Below are 20395 nucleotides of genomic sequence, written 5' to 3' on the forward strand. Positions count from 1 at the left end.
TTGAGTGCTGATGACCTGGCAGCTGCAGGAAGGGAAATGCCCAGCTGACTGGGTTTCCCTGGGAAACTCCATCCACTGAGACCTACACTGATCATCAAATAGAGGATTATTGTCTTCCGTTCAAATGGAATCATTCTCCATGGCACTTCAGGAGATAGCGGAGAGAATATTCCTTTCTTTGGTTATCTGAATTCTGAGGCCAGGTGACAAGAACAGAATGTAATCAGATGTTTCTCTGATATCCCACTCCAGACGCCTTACCCCTGCAGCTACTCCCAAACTTCAGCATTCAGGTGACTGATGACCAGGACATAATCACTTACTGTCAATCAGGTGGCCAAAGCTGTTTGCTTGAAGTCAGACATGGGTCAGCAAGTCTTTAGCTCAAAGAAGCATAGGTTGGCCTACTCCTTTAACCCCTTTACCCCCAAGGGTGGTTTGCACGTTAATGACCGGGCCAATTATTACAATTCTGACCACTGTCCCTTTATGAGGTTATAACTCTGGAACGCTTCAATGGATCCTGGTGATTCTGACATTGTTTTCTCGTGACATATTGTACTTCATGACAATGGTAAAAATTCTTTGATAGTACCTACGTTTATTTGTGAAAAAAACGGAAATTTGGCGAAAATTATGAAAATTTTGCAATTTTCCAACTTTGAATTTTTATGCAATTAAATCACAGAGATATGTCACACAAAATACTTAATAAGTAACATTTCCCACATGTCTACTTTACATCAGCACAATTTTGGAACCAAAATTTTTTTTTGTTAGGGAGTTATAAGGGTTAAAAGTTGACCAGCAATTTCTCATTTCTACAACACCATTTTATTTTAGGGACCACATCTCATTTGAAGTCATTTTGAGGGGTCTATATGATAGAAAATACCCAAGTGTGACACCATTCTAAAAACTACACCCCTCAAGGTGCTCAAAACCATATTCAAGAAGTTTATTAACCCTTCTGGTGCTTCACAGGAATTTTTTGAATGTTTAAATAAAAATGAACATTTAACTTTTTTTCACAAAAAATTTAATTCAGCTCCAATTTGTTTTATTTTACCAAGGGTAACAGGAGAAAATGGACCCCAAACATTGTTGTACAATTTGTCCTGAGTATGCCAATACCCCACATGTGGGGGTAAACCACTGTTTGGGCGCATGGCAGAGCTCGGAAGCGAAGGAGTGCCATTTGACTTTTCAATGCAAAATTGACTGGAATTGAGATGGGACGCCATGTTTCGTTTGGAGAGCCCCTGATGTGACTAAACATTGAAACCCCCACAAGTGACACCATTTTGGAAAGTAGACCCCCTAAGGAACTTATCTAGAGGTGTGGTGAGCACTTTGACCCACCAAGTGCTTCACAGAAGTTTATAATGTAGAACCGTAAAAATAAAAAATCATATTTTTTCACACAAATTCTTTTCGCCCCCAATTTTTTATTTTCCCAAGGGTAAGAGAAGAAATTGGACCCCAAAAGTTGTTGTACAATTTGTCCTGAGTACGCTGATAGCCCATATGTGGGGGTAAACCACTGTTTGGGCGGATGGGAGAGCTCGGAAGGGAAGGTGCGCCGTTTGACTTTTCAATGCAAAATTGACAGGAATTGAGATGGGACGCCATGTTGCGTTTGAAGAGCCACTGATGTGCCTAAACATTGAAACCCCCCACAAGTGACACCGTTTTGGAAAGTAGACCCCCTAAGGAACTTATCTAGAGGTGTGGTGAGCCCTTTGACCCACCAAGTGCTTCACAGAAGTTTATAATGTAGAACCGTAAAAATAAAAAATCATATTTTTTCACAAAAATTATCTTTTCGCCTCCAATTTTTTATTTTCCCAAGGGTAAGAGAAGAAATTGGACCCCAAAAGTTGTTGTACAATTTGTCCTGAGTACGCTGATACCCCATGTGTGGGGGTAAACCACTGTTTGGGCGGATGGGAGAGCTCGGAAGGGAAGGAGCGCCGTTTGACTTTTCAAAGCAAAATTGACAGGAATTGAGATGGGACGCCATGTTGCGTTTGAAGAGCCACTGATGTGCCTAAACATTGAAACCCCCCACAAATAACACCATTTTGGAAAGTAGACCCCCTAAGGAACTTATCTAGAGGTGTGGTGAGCACTTTGACCCACCAAGTGCTTCACAGAAGTTTATAATGGAGAGCCGTAAAAATAAAACAAAAATTTTTTCCCACAAAAATTATTTTTTAGCCCCCAGTTTTGTATTTTCCCGAGGGTAACAGGAGAAATTCGACCCCACAATTTGTTGTCCAATTTGTCCTGAGTGCGCTGATACCCCATATGTGGGGGGAACCACTGTTTGGGCGCATGGGAGGGCTCGGAAGGGAAGGAGCTCCATTTGGAATGAGGACTTAGATGGAATGGTCTGCAGGTGTCACATTGCATTTGCAGAGCCCCTAATGTACCTAAACAGTAGAAACCCCCCACAAGTGACCCCATATTGGAAACTAGACCCCACAGGGAACTAATCTAGATGTGTTGTGAGAACTTTGAACCCCCAAGTGTTTCACTACAGTTTATAACGCAGAGCCGTGAAAATAAAAAATCTTTTTTTTTCCCACAAAAAATATGTTTTAGCCCCGAGTTTTGTATTTTCCCAAGGGTAACAGGAGAAATTGGACCCCAAAAGTTGTTGTCCTATTTGTCCTGAGTACGCTGATACCCCATATGTTGGGGTAAACCCCTGTTTGGGCACACGGGAGAGCTCGGAAGGGAAGAAGCACTGTTTTACTTTTTCAACGCAGAATTGGCTGGAATTGAGATCGGACGCCATGTCGCGTTTGGAGAGCCCCTGATGTGCCTAAACAGTGGAAACCCCACAATTATAACTGAAACCCTAATCCAAACACATCCCTAACCCTAATCCCAACAGTAACCCTAACCACACCTCTAACCCAGACACACCCCTAACCCTAATCCCAACCCTATTCCCAACCGTAAATGTAATCTAAACCCTAACTGTAACTTTAGCCCCAACCCAAACTGTAACCCTAGCCCTAACCCTAGCCCTAACCTTAGCCCTAACCCTAACCCTAGCCCTAACCCTAGCCCTAACCCTAGCCCTAACCCTAGCCCTAACTCTAACCCTAGCCCTAATGGGAAAATGGAAATAAATACATTTTTTTAATTTTTCCCTAACTAAGGGGGTGATGAAGGGGGGTTTGATTTACTTTTATAGCGGGTTTTTTAGCGGATTTTTATGATTGGCAGCCGTCACACACTGAAAGACGCTTTTTATTGCAAAAAATATTTTTTGCGTTACCACATTTTGAGAGCTATAATTTTTCTATATTTTGGTCCACAGAGTCATGTGAGGTCTTGTTTTTTGCGGGACGAGTTGACGTTTTTATTGGTAACATTTTCGGGCACGTGACATTTTTTGATCGCTTTTTATTCCGATTTTTGTGAGGCAGAATGACCAAAAACCAGCTATTCATGAATTTCTTTTGGGGGAGGCGTTTATACCGTTCCGCGTTTCGTAAAATTGATAAAGCAGTTTTATTCTTCGGGTCAGTATGATTACAGCGACACCTCATTTATATCATTTTTTTATGTTTTGGCGCTTTTATACGATAAAAACTATTTTATAGAAAAAATAATTATTTTGGCATCGCTTTATTCTCAGGACTATAACTTTTTTATTTTTTTGCTGATGATGCTGTATGGCGGCTCGTTTTTTGCGGGACAAGATGACGTTTTCAGCGGTACCATGGTTATTTATATCTGTCTTTTTGATCGCGTGTTATTCCACTTTTTGTTCGGCGGTATGATAATAAAGCGTTGTTTTTTGCCTCTTTTTTTTTTTTTTCTTACGGTGTTTACTGAAGGGGTTAACTAGTGGGCCAGTTTTATAGGTCGGGCCGTTACGGACGCGGCGATACTAAATGTGTACTTTTATTGTTTTTTTTTTTTTATTTAGATAAAGAAATGTATTTATGGGAATAATATTTTTTTTTTTTTTCATTATTTTGGAATTTTATTTTTTTTTACACATTTGAACATTTTTTTTTTTACTTTTTTACTTTGTCCCGGGGGGGACATCACAGATCAGTGATCTGACAGTGTGCACAGCACTCTGTCAGATCACTGATCTGACATGCAGCGCTGCAGCCTTCACAGTGCATGCTCTGAGCAGGCTCTGTGAAGCCACCTCCCTCCCTGCAGGACCCGGATCCGCGGCCATCTTGGATCCGGGGCTCGAGCAGGGAGGGAGGGAGGTAAGACCCTCGCAGCAACGCGATCACATCGCGTTGCTGTGGGGGGCTCAGTGAAGCCCGCAGGGAGCCCCCTCCCTGCGCGGTGCTTCCCTGCACCGCCGGCACATCGCGATCATCTTTGATCGCGGTGTGCCAGGGGTTAATGTGCCGGGGGCGGTCCGTGACCGCTCCTGGCACATAGTGCCGGATGTCAGCTGCGATAGTTAGCTGACACCCGGCCGCGATCGGCGGCGCTCCCCCCGTGAGCGCCGCCGATCGCGCTGGACGTACTATCCCGTCCATGGTCATAGGGGCCCACCCCACATGGACGGGATAGTACGTCCGATGTCAGAAAGGGGTTAAGCTCCTTTCACTCAATTGATTCATAATGTTCCATTGGATTGTTGGTGAACGGAGCTTTAATTCATTTAACAGAATTTGAAATATAATTTTGCGTTCTAATTACGTTGACATTTTAAAACCTTCCAAATTACTTGTATACATTTTTTTCACCTGGAAATAGTCCTTTGGTGGGTGATAGTGTTCTGCACTCTCATACTTTAATCCTCCTATGGCTCCAGTGTTTGCCCTGGAAACCCGAGTGCTCGTACATTCACCACACTGATACATTATAATATATTTACATATTAACCAGAATCAGGAGCACTGTTCACAAGAACGAGCTGTGGCTTTCATATCTGTATAGAAGATGACTTACAGCAGCATAATTGTAATATACATTGTGAAGCTCTGCTGTACGCACTAATCTAGTTAGCGCTGCTTCATGAATGATTAAGAAGGGAGTGACTGTGTCTTCCATAAACGAGGGTTATCGTTCTTGGTTTGAAGTGCCTTGTGATGTATATGAAAAAGAAAGTCGATCAAAATCATTATTTACATATAGAATGTAACTGTTTGATGTGAATGACATTATTTATTTATTTTAGTTTACGTTGTTTTGATCAAATACCATATGTAAAAAAAAATGTTTTGCAAATATCTCTTAGGCCTTTTTTATGCACTCAGCCTTTGATCTTACTCTTTGATGCATGGCAGCTCATCTTGAGAACTATAGTAATTTGCATTTGAATGACCTTTATTTGAGACCATTACCTCAAGAGCAAACCTAAACTCCTCACATATAACTTCAAGCCTTGGCTATATTATTTATCAGTTTGGAGATGTGAAACAACAAGGCAAGGAGAAAGGATACAGGTGGCCAAGTTCATTTTTAAACAACAAGTGATAGCGGTTCGTTATATTTTGCAAAGAACTTAAAGGGGATTCCAAAGAATGCTTTTATGAACTGACAATCAGAAATGCTTTATCTAATAATAATAATAATCTTTATTTATATAGCGCCAACATATTCCGCAGCGCTTTACAGTTTAACAGTTTCAAACACAAAAGTCATAATTAACAACGTTAACAATACAATAATTAAAGCAAAATAAGACGACCCTGCTCGTGAGAGCTTACAATCTACAATGAGGTGGGGGAGATACAAAGTACAGGTGTGTATTTACAATGATGTATTTACAATCATGGTCCAGCCATCTTCAGAGGGTGGGGAATAGATGGGGATAGTGAATGGGCTACACACAAACATAACATAACTTTGATTAGTGAACGTGATAGGCCGCTCTGAACAAATGTGTTTCTATCAGTAAACGTCCAGCAGCTGAGATCCCCAATAATTCTACAATCTTTTCATCTTTCATTTCCAATGGGAAAAAACTTAATGTAACCATCCCTTCCTTCTGCTGGGATCTGCAAAAAGTGCTGGCATGTGCGCAATAACTTATTTTTTGCCTGCGATAAAATGACTGAGGGTCTGTTTAAACAGAACTACTCACAGACATAAATGACAGTAGATCTGTAATCAATACCGATTTGCGGTTGTCGAATAGCCTGTTAATGCAGGCAGAACGCTGTAAACAAAGCACACTAAATAATCCATAGATCATTCAGCGTACAAAGATTACCATGGATCTGAGCAGTTTGATTCCTGTTTACACAGGATGATGAACCAACAAGAATGATGATTATTTACACTGCACAAAAATTAATTTCACACATTGAATGAGCATTTTGCTTTTCCTTTGCATGTTCGGAAATCGGTTTACACTGAAAATTTATAATGAAAAGAGCATCCTTACGAACACTCAGTCACGATTATCTTTCAGTGTGAATGCAGCTTAATACATCTCCAAGCTATCTTTAAAGGAGTTGTTTTTTTGTTTGTTTAAACAAAGTAGGCCGTAATTGAGTATTGCTTGAAAATAACAAAACAAGTTTTACTTAGGCTAAGTTCACACTTGCGTTGTGCAGTCCGTTCAACACATCCATTAAACGGACTGCACTAGCGCAAGTGCTGATGTTTGCACTGCGCTAGCGCAGATGGAGCATCTGCCAGCTCTATCTGCCCTAGCTGTGTGCTAGCAGTGACTGATCCGGAAACGCTGCAGCCCGCGTCTCGGGTCCGTCACTCAATGACGGAACATCGCTAGCGTACGCCCATTGTGGGCGTGCACTAGCGATGCGTCCGCCATTGAAAGTAATGGCGGCATTAACGGACTACGTTACACCGCGTTATGCTGCAGTGTAACGTAGTCCGTTAAGCGGGTCTGTGAACCCAGCCTTACATGTTAAAGCTTTTGCCACTGTAATGTGGCCTTTCTACTGCTTCCTGAAGCTCTTGACAAGACTTCCCAGTCAATCATTGGGATTAGCCGTGGTGCCGAGGTAGACTGCACAGGATCTATGAGACAATTCATTGGCTACAGCACTCAGGGGTTGTAAACAATATGTCACCACTATAAGCTGTGTCAGCAAAAACTTTTGAAGCTGGAAAGAGCTTTTAAAAGTAAGTAAAGCTTTTTTTTTACTCATAGCCATATTTTTTTAAATGACTTAACTAATTTAACTCTGCTGCTCAACTTATAGTTGAAACTAGAAGTTTACATACACTTTATGAAAAGACACATATGCATGTTTTTCTCAATATCTGACACGAAAACAGTCTAAACCTTTCCCGTTTTAGGTAAATTAGGATTACCATAATTAATTAATATTTGCCAAATGCCCGAATAATGAGAGCGAGTGAATGTGTTAAGGCATTTTTATTACTTACTGCAATGTCAAAGTCATTAGTATTTGATACCGATGCTCTTAAACTGTATAACTTGGGTCAAACGTTTGGGATATCCTTCCAAAAGGCTCTCACAATAGTTGGTTGGAATTGGGGCCCATTCCTCTTGACAAAACAGGTGTAACTGACCCAGGTTTGTAGGTCGCCTTGCTCGCACCTTCCTTTTCAGCTTTGCTCATAAATTTTCAATAGGATTGAGATCAGGGCTTTGTGATGGCCTCTCCAAAACATTGACTTTGTTATCCTGAAGCCACTTTGTTACCATATTGGCAGTATGCTTGGGGTCATTGTCCATTTGGAAGACCCATTTCCACCCAAGCCTTAACTTCCTGACTGAAGCCTTAACTTCCTGACTGATGTCTTGAGATATTGCTTCAGTATTGCCACATAATCTTTTCTCATGATGCCATCTATTTTGTGAAGTGCATCAGTCCCTCCTGCAGCAGAACAACCATACAGCATGATGCTGCCGCCCCATGTTTCACAGTTCAGATGGTGTTCTTAGGCTTTCAGGCTTCTCCTTTTTTCTTCCAAACATAACGATGGTCATTATGCCCAAAAAGTCGAATTTTAATTTCATCAGATCACAGGACATGTCTCCAAAAATTAAGATCTTTGTTCCTGTGTTCATTTGCAAACATTAATCTGGCTATTTTATGTTTCTTTTGGAGTAATGGCTTCTTCCTGGCAGAGTGGCCTTTCAGCCCATGTTGATGCAGTACTCGTTTCACTGTGGATATTGACGCAATCTTACCAGGTTCTGCCATCGTCTTCACAAGGTCTTTTGCTTTTGTCCTTGGGTTGATATGCACATGTCGGACCAAATCACGTTCATCTCTTGGACACAGAACCCATCTCCTTCCTTAGCAGTATGATGGCTGGACATTCACATCTTCTTTGTACTTGCATATAATTGTTAGTACAGATGAATGAGGCACCTTCAGTTATCTTGAAATTGTACCCAAGGATGAGCCAGACTTGTGCAAGTTCACAATTCTCTTCCGGATATCTCGGGTGATTTCGTTAGACTTTCCCATGATGTTACACAATAAAGCAGTGTGTTCCAGTTGTGATGATGTCATGTGGTTCAGAAGTTTCCAAACACATGACATCATTATATGGGCAGTCCAGAATTGTTTAATGGCATAGTAATCCTATTGTATGTAAACTTTTGACTTTGCAGTAAGTAATAAAAAGTCCTTAAAACATTCTTTCCCTCGTATTATTCTGGCATTTGGCAAATATTAATAATCATGGTAATCCTAATTGACCTAAAACGAGAAAGGTTTATTTTGATTTCATGTCAGATATTAAGAAAAACATGCAGAAGTGTCTTTTTACATAGTGTATGTAAACTTCTAGTTTCAACTGTTTGTACCTTTTTTTTCTTAATACAATACCACCCAATTATGTTATTCTTTACACTGGCTTCTAGTCAGAGAATCCAATCCAGTATCCTCCATTTAATCTACAAAGCCTTATCTAACTTTGCATCATCCTATCTTTCTATCTCTAATACACATATACAAAATCACCTTTGCACATTTTTTTGCATGTAGGCCTTCTTGCATCTCGCCTCAAATTTTGGAGCTCTCTTCAAACCATAACATCACTCTAAAACCCTCCAAATATCGTGTATCACAGCTGTGATCATTCTGTGATATCACCATTCTTTTTACATAAAACGTATATCCATTGCATGCAGCACAAGTAAACATTGAAAATGTTGCCCCCCCCCCTCCCAAAAAAAAGCTACTAGAATTGTTGCTGATAACCAAGCAAACAGCCATAGTTTGTGAAGTAGTTCAGCTGAAAATTTTCAGATTCCCTTCAGCGGCAACATAGGGAAATTAAAAAATTACACAGTTTCTATTACAATTATTAATGGACTTTCACTATAGTGTGTGAACATTTTCTAAATCCTAAATTCATAAACTATTTTTTATGGATAAGCAACATTTTATATTTAATTTTGGCTGCAGTTATTGATGAGATGTCAGTCTTTGTATGTGCCTTAGATATTGAGACCCACTGAAAATAAATAAAGCCAAGACATAAAGCTTCTTAAATGACCTCTGCAGTTCTGACATTCAGGAACAGATGCATACAGTTCCACTATAACTGTCTTTATAAATTTCTCTAGCTATGATGTCACTGCTACCAAAATCAATAACTTATAAATTAGTTTGCACATGTTGCTTCAAGGTTCTCCTTCACATGTCCCCTTAAATGCTAATTTTTCTGTTATCTTTTTTATTGTTACTGGTGTAATGTTTTGGTAATTGTGATACCCATGCAAAAATTCAACCAAACGGAACAATGCATCTACGATACCTTCTTTTTCCACCTATTTTGCTACAATAAGGACTGGTCCCAGGTCCTTTACGTCCCTGGATGGTTCATTGATTCATTTTCTGTATAACCCTTTCCCACCCGAGACATATCCATATGTCCCTGTAACTTGGTACTTACTGACCTGGAACATATGGATACTTCCTGGCCATTTTTCGCGCACAGAGGCTATGTGTGCACGCGATCGCCACCGGGTGTCATCTGATTCTGATCGCTGCTACCCACACTCAGTGCCAGGGGCAGCCCTTAACCACTTCCTGCACTCTAACCTAAATGCTGTGATTGAACTCGAACACAGCATTTCGGGAGCAGCCAGAGGAAAGAAGGTCCCTCTACACTTGGATTGGAGACCCCGCAACATCATCGCGGGGTCCCGATCATTGCCATGATGACCCAATGTCATCATGACGATATACAAGTCACCAGAGCTAGCAAAGTTGCTCGATCATGCTCAAAGCATGATCAGCAAGATTGCCTGCCAGTTTGCATAGCATAAGGATGCTCCTGCATCTCTATGCTATACAAGCGATCAGCCTGCAAAAAATGAAAGTCCCATAGTGGGACAAAATAAAAGTTAAAGAAAGAAAAGTTAAATACAGGTTTTAAAAAATAAATAAATTAAAAAAAAAATGTAAAAATACTTATTTTTAAATAATAAAAAAATCTAAATAAATTGTACCCATGAATAAATATTTTTAACAAAAAAAATCTAAACTATAAAAGTACACATATTTAGTATTGCCATGTCCGGAATGATCCACCTATAACACTGTCCCACTAGTTAACACCTTTAGTAAACACTATAAAAAGCTAAATAAAAATCAGGCAAAAAAACAATGCTTTATCATACCGCCGAACAAAAAATGGAATAAATCGCGATCAGAAAGACAAATATAAATAATCATGGTAATGCTGAAACGTCATCTTGTCCCGTAAAAAACAAGCCATCATACAGCTCCATCAGCAGAAAAATAAAAAATGTCATTGCTTTCAGAATAAAGCAAAAATAGTTATTTTTTTCCATAAAATAGTTTTTATGTAAAATTGTAACAACCTAAAAAAAATGTTACCATACACAACGATATAAAATAAAAAATCCTGAATTGCTGGTTTTTGTTCATTCTGCCTCCCAAAAATTGGAATAGAAAGTGATGAAAAAATGTCATGTGTCTGAAATTAGTACCAATAAATACATCAACTCGTCCTTCATAAATCAAGCCCTTGCATGACTCTGTGGGCTGCAATATGAAAAAATTATAGCTCTCAAAATATAGAGATGGAAAAAATAGTTTTTGCAATAAAAAGCGTTTTTTTAGTGTGTGACAGCAGCCAAACGGTATCGCTGTAATCACACTGACCTGAAGAATAAAGTCGCCATATCACTTCTACTCCACGAGGAACGGCGTAAAAAGAATAAAACCAATTCTTCACCTGCTGTTGGATTTATTAATTCTGCCTCCCAAAGATCGCAGCAAGGCTTGGCTCACAATTATCCTGCACTGAGCGCTTACCTCGGGATTTCTGTGTAAATCTCTGAAATACGTGATTCAGATGGATCCCCTGTTGGAAGATTCTCTATAATGAGGCATATGGAGGAACTGTAACCCGGCGGTGTCCATTTTTTTAGGATTGCATAAAAGTGCTGTCGGCCACAGTTTTGTGCACTTCTGAAAAGGATAACGCTGAACAAAGGTCAGACAGAGTCCAGAGTAATTCTGCAGACTCATTATAGTGAATGGATTCTTAGGGGGTTTCATCTGAATCACGTCACTCAGAGATTTAGATGGAAACCCTGATGTAAGTGCTCAGCTTAGAGTGCCAGATAAATGTGATCCCAAATGTTATGTAAAATGTTCCTAACAAAAGCTTCAACTCAATCCACAAAAAAATCAAGTCCTCACTCAAATCTGTCATCTGTTAATGGAAATATAAGGGCTTCCACCTTACTGGTAGCACAAAGGCTCTGGAAAAGCTAAATGGCTCCTCGCCCCTCAAAAGAAATTCAGCAAATTTTGCGCTCTCAAATCCAAATGTCCCCATCTCTACTGAGCCCCACAGTGTGCCTAAACCACATATAGAGTCCACATGTTTGACATTGCTGAAGCGGTGAGAGCCCGCCAAACTTATGGGTGCATGTCTCCAGAAGCATGAACTGGGCATAACGTACTGGTCACTATAATCTGCTGGTCACTACGCCGTACTGGCCACTACAGCATACTGGTTATTACAATGAAAGTTTGCAATTTTCACTCGGCAATAGTCATTGGAGTCAAAATAGTCACTACACCTGTAGATAAATTCCAAATGCGGTATAATTTCCGAAATGAGGTTGCTTGAGGGAGGGATTCTGCTCTTCTAGCCCTTAGGGGCTCTGTATGTGGAGTCCGCAAACTATTCTGGAAAAATCTGGTCTCCGGGAGGCAAGTAGTGCCCCGTCTCTCCGGAGTCTCTTCGTATGGCTAGGCAGTACTGTACAGTCACATATGGGGTATTGCCATGTTCAGTAGAAATTGTAGGACAATTTATGGTAACATTTTTACCCACTTCTTATGTGAAAATGAAAAATCTGGGGATAAAACAAAATTTTAGTAGTAAAAATGTAATTATTTTTTCTCCTTTCCCCATGACTGCACCACAGAAATAGGGCATCCGCCTTTCAAGGAAAGGAAATTTACAGATAAAAAGGCAGTACCTCTCCGTCGCATCAGTTGGTTTCCTGTCCTTAATGTAGAACCTTTCAGTTATGGTGTACCTAAAGAATGAACACTGAACAATGGAGTCCAGGCCTGACCAGACCGGTACAGGCAACAAGAAGACCCATGCCACATCTGGTGCGGTGTCCTGAAGCCACCACCACTGGGGACAGGCAGACTCTGCTTGCAATCAAAAGGGAGCATGGTAAGACGCTCCCTGCAGCATAGGCGGTAATCTATGGGAATGGGGGCGCAGGATGGTGAAACACCACAGCAGAAGCCAAGGCAGCAGCAACCAAGGAGACAGAGGAAGGAGATGCGACAGCATGAACCTGCATCATGGCAGATTGCATATTCCGGCAGCCATTCTACCCAACAGAGCAGGAGCTCCAGTGTTGTGAATAAATCTCCAGCCTACAGAGGCCCATCAGTGGATCCCATTCCTTATTTTTAAAGCGCTAGCCACGGCTCCATCTGACTAGTGAGTAATCTTCGTGAAAGTTCACTTTGTAATTGGGGTCCCCCTTTTTTTCTCACTTATTTAGGGAGGAAAATGCTAGGTTAAGACCAAGCACAGTAGTTGCCCAATTTGTAGCGAGGATTTACCGGTCACCGGGGATAAAAGACTGCCATTCATCCATAGAGCAGGTGGCCATTCTACCCAACAGAGCAGGAGCTCCGGTGTTGTGAATAAATCTCCAGCCTACAGAGGCCCATCAGTGGATCCCATTCCTTATTTTTAAAGCGCTAGCCACGGCTCCATCTGACTGGTGAGTAATCTTCGTGAAAGTTCACTTTGTAATTGGGGTCCCCCTTTTTTTCTCACTTATTTAGGGAGGAAAATGCTAGGCTAAGACCAAGCACAGTAGTTGCCCAATTTGTAGCGAGGATTTACCGGTCACCGGGGATAAAAGACTGCCATTCATCCATAGAGCAGGTGGCATGTGAGGCGACCTCAAATTTTGCCTCCAAGTTAAGATTGGTAATCAGAATGGAGGTCAAAAGCACCTTTAAATCCTTCTTCCAGTGGGGTAATATCAAGAGCCAAAACACCAGTGGGAGGTGCCCTGAATCCGAGACCAATAGTTCAGAGGAAGAACAGAGAGATTCGGGTTCGTCGGTATCTTCTTCATCCTGAGAGGAAAAGATGGGAGGGTGCCACTGTTTTCCATTAGAAAAAAACAGATGGTCTGGTCAAGGCTGTAAGGCCACAATGGCAGTGATGGACCCTCATCCTTAAAAATCAGTACAGGAAATTGTTTGGAGGGAGTACTTGAAAAGAAGAAGTGTAGGTCACTTTCTCTTAATGAAAATATGCAATCTCTAATTAAGAAGGAATGGAATAGACCTGAATGAAAAAACTCCTCTGTGCCATCCCTCAAAAGGAAATATCATTTTGGTGACCTAGTTTCCACATCCTGGGATAAAGCCCCAGTTAGACGTAGCTGTTGCTAAGGCTTCCAGAAAATTTGCCCTTCCCTTTGAGGACATGGGAGAATTGAAGGATCCACTAGACAAAGGAGCATATTTCTTCCTTAATGGTGCCTGGAAAGCCGCCAGAGCCGCCGCCTCACCACCGCCAGAGCCGCCGCCTCACCCCTACCTTCTGTCTCTTCCCCACTATCCCATAGAATGTAAGTCCGCAAGGACAGGGTCCTCTCCCCTCTGTACCAGTCTGTTACTGTAAATCTGTTTACTGTAAACGATATCTACAAGCCTGTATGTAACCCCTTTCTCATGTACAGCACCTTGGAATTAATGGTGCTATATAAATAAATAATGATAATAATAATTTAAGACCTTCTGTAACAGCAGCCTACAAGTGTTTAATGATTTGGTTAGACCAATTAGAGAAGAAGCTCAGGGATAGGGTATCTAGGGATTAGATACTAGATTTCATTCCCTTAATATAGTTTTCACCAACTCTGGTCCTCAAGAGCCACCAACAGGTAATGTTTTCAAGATTTCCCTAGTATTTCCCAGGTGATTATTGCATCACCTTAACAGGCAATTATTCCATCACCTGTGAAATACTAAGGAAATCCTGAAAACATGTTGGTGGCTCTTGAGGACTGGAGTTGAGGAACACTGCCTTAAGGCCCCTTCACATTAAGCGACGCTGCAGCGATACCGACAACGATTCGGATCGCTGCAGCGTCGCTGTTTGGTCGCTGGAGAGCTGTCACACAGACCGCTCTCCAGCGACCAACGATGCCGGTAACCAGGGTAAACATCGGGTAACTAAGCGCAGGACCGCGCTTAGTAACCCGATGTTTACCCTGGTTACCATGCTAAAAGTAAAAAAAAACAAACACTAGATACTTACCTACCGCTGTCTGTCCTCCAGCGCTGCGCTCTGCTTCTCTGCTCTCCTCCTGTACTGTCTGTGAGCCGGAAAGCAGAGCGGTGACGTCACCGCTCTGCTTTCCGGCTCACAGCCAGTGCAGGAGGAGAGCAGAGCACAGCGCTGGAGGACAGACGGCTGTAGGTAAGTATCTAGTGTTTGTTTTTTTTTACTTTTAGCATGGTAACCAGGGTAAACATCGGGTTACTAAGCGCGGCCCTGCGCTTAGTTACCCGATGTTTACCCTGGTTACCAGTGAAGACATCGCTGGATCGGTGTCACACACGCCGATCCAGCGATGTCTCCAGGGAGTCCAGCGACGAAATAAAGTTCTGGACTTTGTTCAGCGACCAACGATCTCCCAGCAGGGGCCTGATCGTTGGTCGCTGTCACACAGAACGATTTCATTAACGATATCGTTGCTACGTCACAAATAGCAACGATATCGTTAACAATATCGTTATGTGTGAAGGTACCTTTAGTGCATGGGGCTGCGGCTTTCCTAGCTGACTCATCAGCTGATTCATCAGCTGATTCAGTTCGACTGGCAACCAAATCCACAGCCTTCTCCAACGCATCTGGGGTGTGTTTAAGTGCCCAGGAGGCATGTGAGTTATTGTCAAATGCCCCATCCAATAGTGTAATTTGTTGGAAGTATCATACCCCAGATCACATAGCCGCCCATTGTCCCATAACCACCAAGCCGATGGACTGCAGCACAGGATGGTGCTGCTCGTATTTTGTATATCCTGCAAGTAGTGCTGCTGTCCCTCAACCGAGTGAGGGGCCCCAGTCATGTCCCATATCAGTGAACAAATTGCAAATGGCTGGCCTGTTGGACTTTGGTAGTTTCCTAGCCTAAGTGGGGGCCACAATTTCTCATTGGCTGATTCCTGGGAAGATGGTGGGCATCCCCTGTATCTATGGCGACTCTAAAGACTGCCCTATGACCCTACTGGTCATAAACACAAACTGGCTCCGAGCCCCATGAGGTGGTCCTAGTCAAGGACCTATTGCACCCTATTATAATAGGGCAGGGCATTGCATTATTTTGGGACTTGTGGGAAAAAGGGAGGATATCTGGTTGCCAAGTCGCTCCTAAGTTCTTTTTGGTGATGAGGATGAGAGAGTATCCCCAGAGGCCAACATCTCTGACCTGGAGGAAACTTGGGAACCACCTAACTCAGGGATTTAACTCTAAAAGGGGTGTTTGATAATGTGACGGTACTTAATGGTGTCACTCAAGAGGCAGAGGCTGATACCCGTATCTTACCATGAATAGGGAGTTAATAATTATATACTTTATCGGGTCACCAAGCTGAGAGAGGATGTAATAGACCAGTTAGTAGTGCCAGGGTGTACAGACACAAGGTGTTAAATATGGCCCATACTCATGTGTTAGGTGGTCATTTAGGGGTAAAAAAAAAACAGGAACGGATCCTCTAGAGATTCTATTGGTCTGGTTGTCCAATTGAATTGTAAATTACTGTAGGCCATACCCCACCTGCCAGTGACCTCCCTGTAACACACTTCCATAGCCCTTTAGTGCTATTGCCCATCATTGAGGTTCCATTTGATCGCATAGCCATGGATCTAGTGGGTCCCTTGGTCAAGCCTTCCAGAGGGGGCATCAGTATATCTTGGTACTCAACTATATGACACGGTATCCATAGGCCTTACTACTACGAAAATCCTCCAAGTGTATATCAAGGGAGTTGGTCCATGTCTTTTATAGAACAGGGTTGCCCATGGAGATCCTAATGGACCAAGGGACCCCACTTAAAGGTGATGAGGGAGTTGTGCAAAACCCTGCAAAACACACAACTCCGAACCTCAGTCTACCATCCATTGGCGGATGGCAGGTGGAAAGGTTTATTAAAACCTTAAAGGCCATGCTGAAGAAGGTCGTAGAGAATGATGGACGAGACTGGGACTGTCTACTGCTGTACCTTCTGTTCTCCCTCTGAGAAGTCCTACAAGCCTCTTCTGGATTCTCCCGTTTTGAACTCTTGTATGATTGAGACCCCCGTGGACTCCTGGACGTAGCAAAGGAAACCTGGGAGGTGAAGTCTACACCTTACCGGAGTGTAATTGAACACGTGGCCCAAATGCAAGAGAGAATTGCCAAGTTGATGACCACCGTGAAAGATCACCTTAAAGCACAAGAGGCACAGGCAAGGGTGTACAATAGATCGGCGAGTGAGAGACACTTCAACCCTGGGGATCGAGTACTGGTGCTGGTACCTACGGTGGAGAGCAAATTTCTGGCCAAGTGTCAGGGCCCCTATGAAATAGTTGAAAAGGTTGGAAATGTCAACTACAGAGTCCACCAACTAGGAAGAAGGAAGCCCTACCTGGTGTACCACGTCAACCTGATTAAGCCATGATGAGATAGGGACCCCATGGAAACTCCATGTTTAGTGGCTAAGCCTGAAGCTGATGTGGAAGAGGTAAAGGTGACAGACACCGTGCCCAAGAGCAACAGTGCTACATCAGAATAGAGACCTGTTCTCAGAAATGCCAGGTTGTGATAAAATCATAGATCATGAGGTTCTGATGGAGCCTCATGTCTGGGTAAACTTGAAGCCATACTGGATTCCCGAAGCCCGCCAAAAGGTGATCTCATGGTTCAAGAATATATTGTGCATATTTTTTTAATTCTGTCATTTTAAGTAATTTCCTATCTGCATTTGTTTGCAGGGTAATTGACCTGCTCTTTCCCCGATTTAACTTCCTTTTGCAGCCCCTAGCCCTTACTTTGGTCATTTTATAACCATTTTAAAGAACCCAAGTTCTGGTCTTCATTGACTTATTTTGGGTTTGGGGTCAAGTTCAGATACTAAACCAAACTTTCAACTCTAGTTTGGCCGAATGCGGTGAACCCAAACATCCACGGGTTAGCTCATCACTACTTGTTAATGCTGGGCGCTGCATTTTTCTCATACTTGCAACATGGACTTTGACTACTTGTAAATAACCTTTTAATAGCTAAACTGAATTTTCATCTTGAGACTTGTCTGTCATTTCTCACTAGAAAAAGTATAATAGCAATCCATAAATTCTAACAATGTGAAGAATAGTTCTTTTTTAATAGTTTTAATGCATAATATGACAGTTGCTATCTAATATTTTAGGGTCAGGATAGCAACAACATTGTAAGCAAAACTTGAAGTTCGTGTAAACAACCTTCACTTTTTGTTACAGCGGTGTTGAATAGGTAGCTGTTTCCTAGCTATGGTTCATGTACATATAGATATCTTATAACCTTTGACTCTTAGGAATGTTGAAAAGTCACATATGCCACAGAGCATCTACATAAATATAGCAAAATTACTTTACAAGCAACTTTCTGCATTGTTGCTACAAAATGAAAAATGAGGCACGCTTCAGACACTCCACCCACGAGGGATGAATAGGGAATATGATGCCCTCCAGAGATAATATTGATTTAATACCATATTACGGATTTTTGCCAATATAACTTGTATTATTATAGGATGCAAAATTTGTGACTCATATTAATTTTTCTTCTGTGGTTCTTTTTCTAGATTCCACTATGATCTCAACACTTCTTTCAAAGTTCGTCCTTCTACTGGGTGACACCCCTTCTCTCTTTATTCCTATTGTCTTACCCATGGATTTATAGGTTATTTGTCATGTATTGGTTACATTATTAAATTAGTTCTATCTAAGATGTTCTTTTTGTTCTCCTCTCTTCTCATATTTTGTAAGGCCCTCCGTATAGTATTTTTTTGCCTCTATTTTTCTTCCCAGTGGCGTTAAAGATATAAGTGTTAATAGTCCTTTACCCCCCTCTTTTTCGCTATGGGACTCTTGCTATACATTGTGCATGTGCCTGCTTTATCTTGCCTTAGTGGCTGCTATGTAGATACGGTCTATTCCTGGTATTTTCCACTTTGGCGCTCGGGCGTTACACTGCACATGTGCGCACTTTCAGTTTCACTTCGGGTTTTTCCAGACTATTTACGAATCCTGCACCAGAAGTGACATCGTCTTTTTTGCGGCATTTATACTCGGTTTCCAGCCACAGCATACACCCTACCTCCTGGGATCACTGGATGCACGCTGGTCAATCACACCGCTGCAGGTATATTATATTAATTACCTTTGTCAGCGATTTTGACTATTTAGTCATTGGACCTCTTATTGTATATAATTACGGTGGTTTGTTTTTGATTCTTGATTTCTTGCTTTAAGGTACTGTCACACTGGCCAACTTAACAACGATATCGCTAGCGATCCGTGACGTTGCAGCGTCCTGGCTAGCAATATCGTTGTGTTTGACACGCAGCAGCGATCTGGATCCTGCTGTGCTGTCGCTGGTCGGAGCAGAAAGTCCAGAACTTTATTTCGTCGCTGGATCTCACGCAGACATCGCTGAATCGGCGTGTGTGACACCGATTCAGCGATGTCTTCACTGGTAACCAGGGTAAACATCGGGTTACTAAGCGCAGGGCAGCGCTTAGTAACCTGATGTTTACCCTGGTTACCAGTGTAAATGTAAAAAAAAAAAAACACTACATAGTTACATTCCGGTGTCTGTCGTGTCCCTCGGCGTTCTGCTTCCCTGCACTGTCAGCGCCGGCCAGCCGTAAAGCAGATTACAGCGGTGACATCACCACTGTGCTTTACGGCCAGCCGGCGCTCACAGTCAGTGCAGGAAAACAGAACGCCGGGGGACAGACACCGGAATGTAAGTATGTAGTGTTTTTTTTTTTTTACGTTTACGCTGGTAACCAGGGTAAACATCGGGTTACTAAGTGCGGCCCTGCGCTTAGTAACCCGATGTTTACCCTGGTTACCAGGGGACTTCGCATAGTTGGTCGCTGGAGAGCTGTCTGTGTGACAGCTCTCCAGCGATCACACAGCGACGCTGCAGCGATCGGGATCGTTGTCTAGATCGCTGCAGCGTCGCTAAATGTGATGGTACCTTTAGCGCGGTTTCTCCTATCTGCCTGAAGGCACTTGATATATATTTTACAGCAATATACATACACTGGCACATTCTATATGGGATCCTTTTTTCGTTTTCTTTTCATTTTTTATACACTTCCCTATGACTTACTAGGCTTTTAGGACATTGTTATCCCTTTTTTCCTTCAGCTGTCTGCCCCCATGTGTTACACTGGTTCTTTGGCCTTTCTCACACCAGTCTTAATACTAGTTCACTGGTTATATTCTCTTTCATTGTCTTTCATTCAGCCGTAGGTCCTGATATGAGCTTTTTGCTTTGTCCATTCACTTCATTTCTTGATGTTGAGTATTGTTTATTATGATATTGTTCATTTGTTTTTTTCTAATCTTGTAGACTTCCTTGAAAATGGCAGAATTTGCCGAAACGTCGGAATACTATGATGTCTGTTGTTCAAATAATACCGGCTGAGTGTTAATAAAAATCATCGTTTCAAAGTGAACTTATCGTGAACTACTTGAGTGCTAAAGGTTATCTCTTTTTGAAAAGTGACATATGCCACAGAGCATCTACATAAATATAGCAAAATTACTTTACAAGCAACTTTCTGCATTGTTGCTACAAAATGAAAAATGAGGCACGTTAATGATCACCTTTTCCTAAAAAGAACTCTGAAGGTTCAGCTCTAAAGCAAAT

General features: G+C 41.9%; 1 long non-coding RNA gene across 2 annotated transcripts in view; it reads left to right on the top strand.

Annotated features, from left to right (window-relative positions):
* LOC138664592 (uncharacterized) overlaps positions 1–18874 on the top strand; it is a 62281-nt gene extending 43407 nt beyond the window's left edge. The window contains exons 2-3 of one of the 2 annotated variants that reach the window (XR_011318369.1): positions 18315–18412; positions 18746–18874. This is a non-coding gene — a long non-coding RNA (uncharacterized lncRNA). The remainder of the gene's footprint in view (positions 1–18314; positions 18413–18745) is intronic. The other variant, XR_011318368.1, reaches the window with a different exon arrangement.
* The last annotated feature ends 1521 nt before the right edge of the window (positions 18875–20395 follow it).

The sequence above is a fragment of the Ranitomeya imitator genome, chromosome 1 (assembly GCF_032444005.1).
Source record: "Ranitomeya imitator isolate aRanImi1 chromosome 1, aRanImi1.pri, whole genome shotgun sequence".
NCBI lineage: Eukaryota > Metazoa > Chordata > Amphibia > Anura > Dendrobatidae > Ranitomeya > Ranitomeya imitator.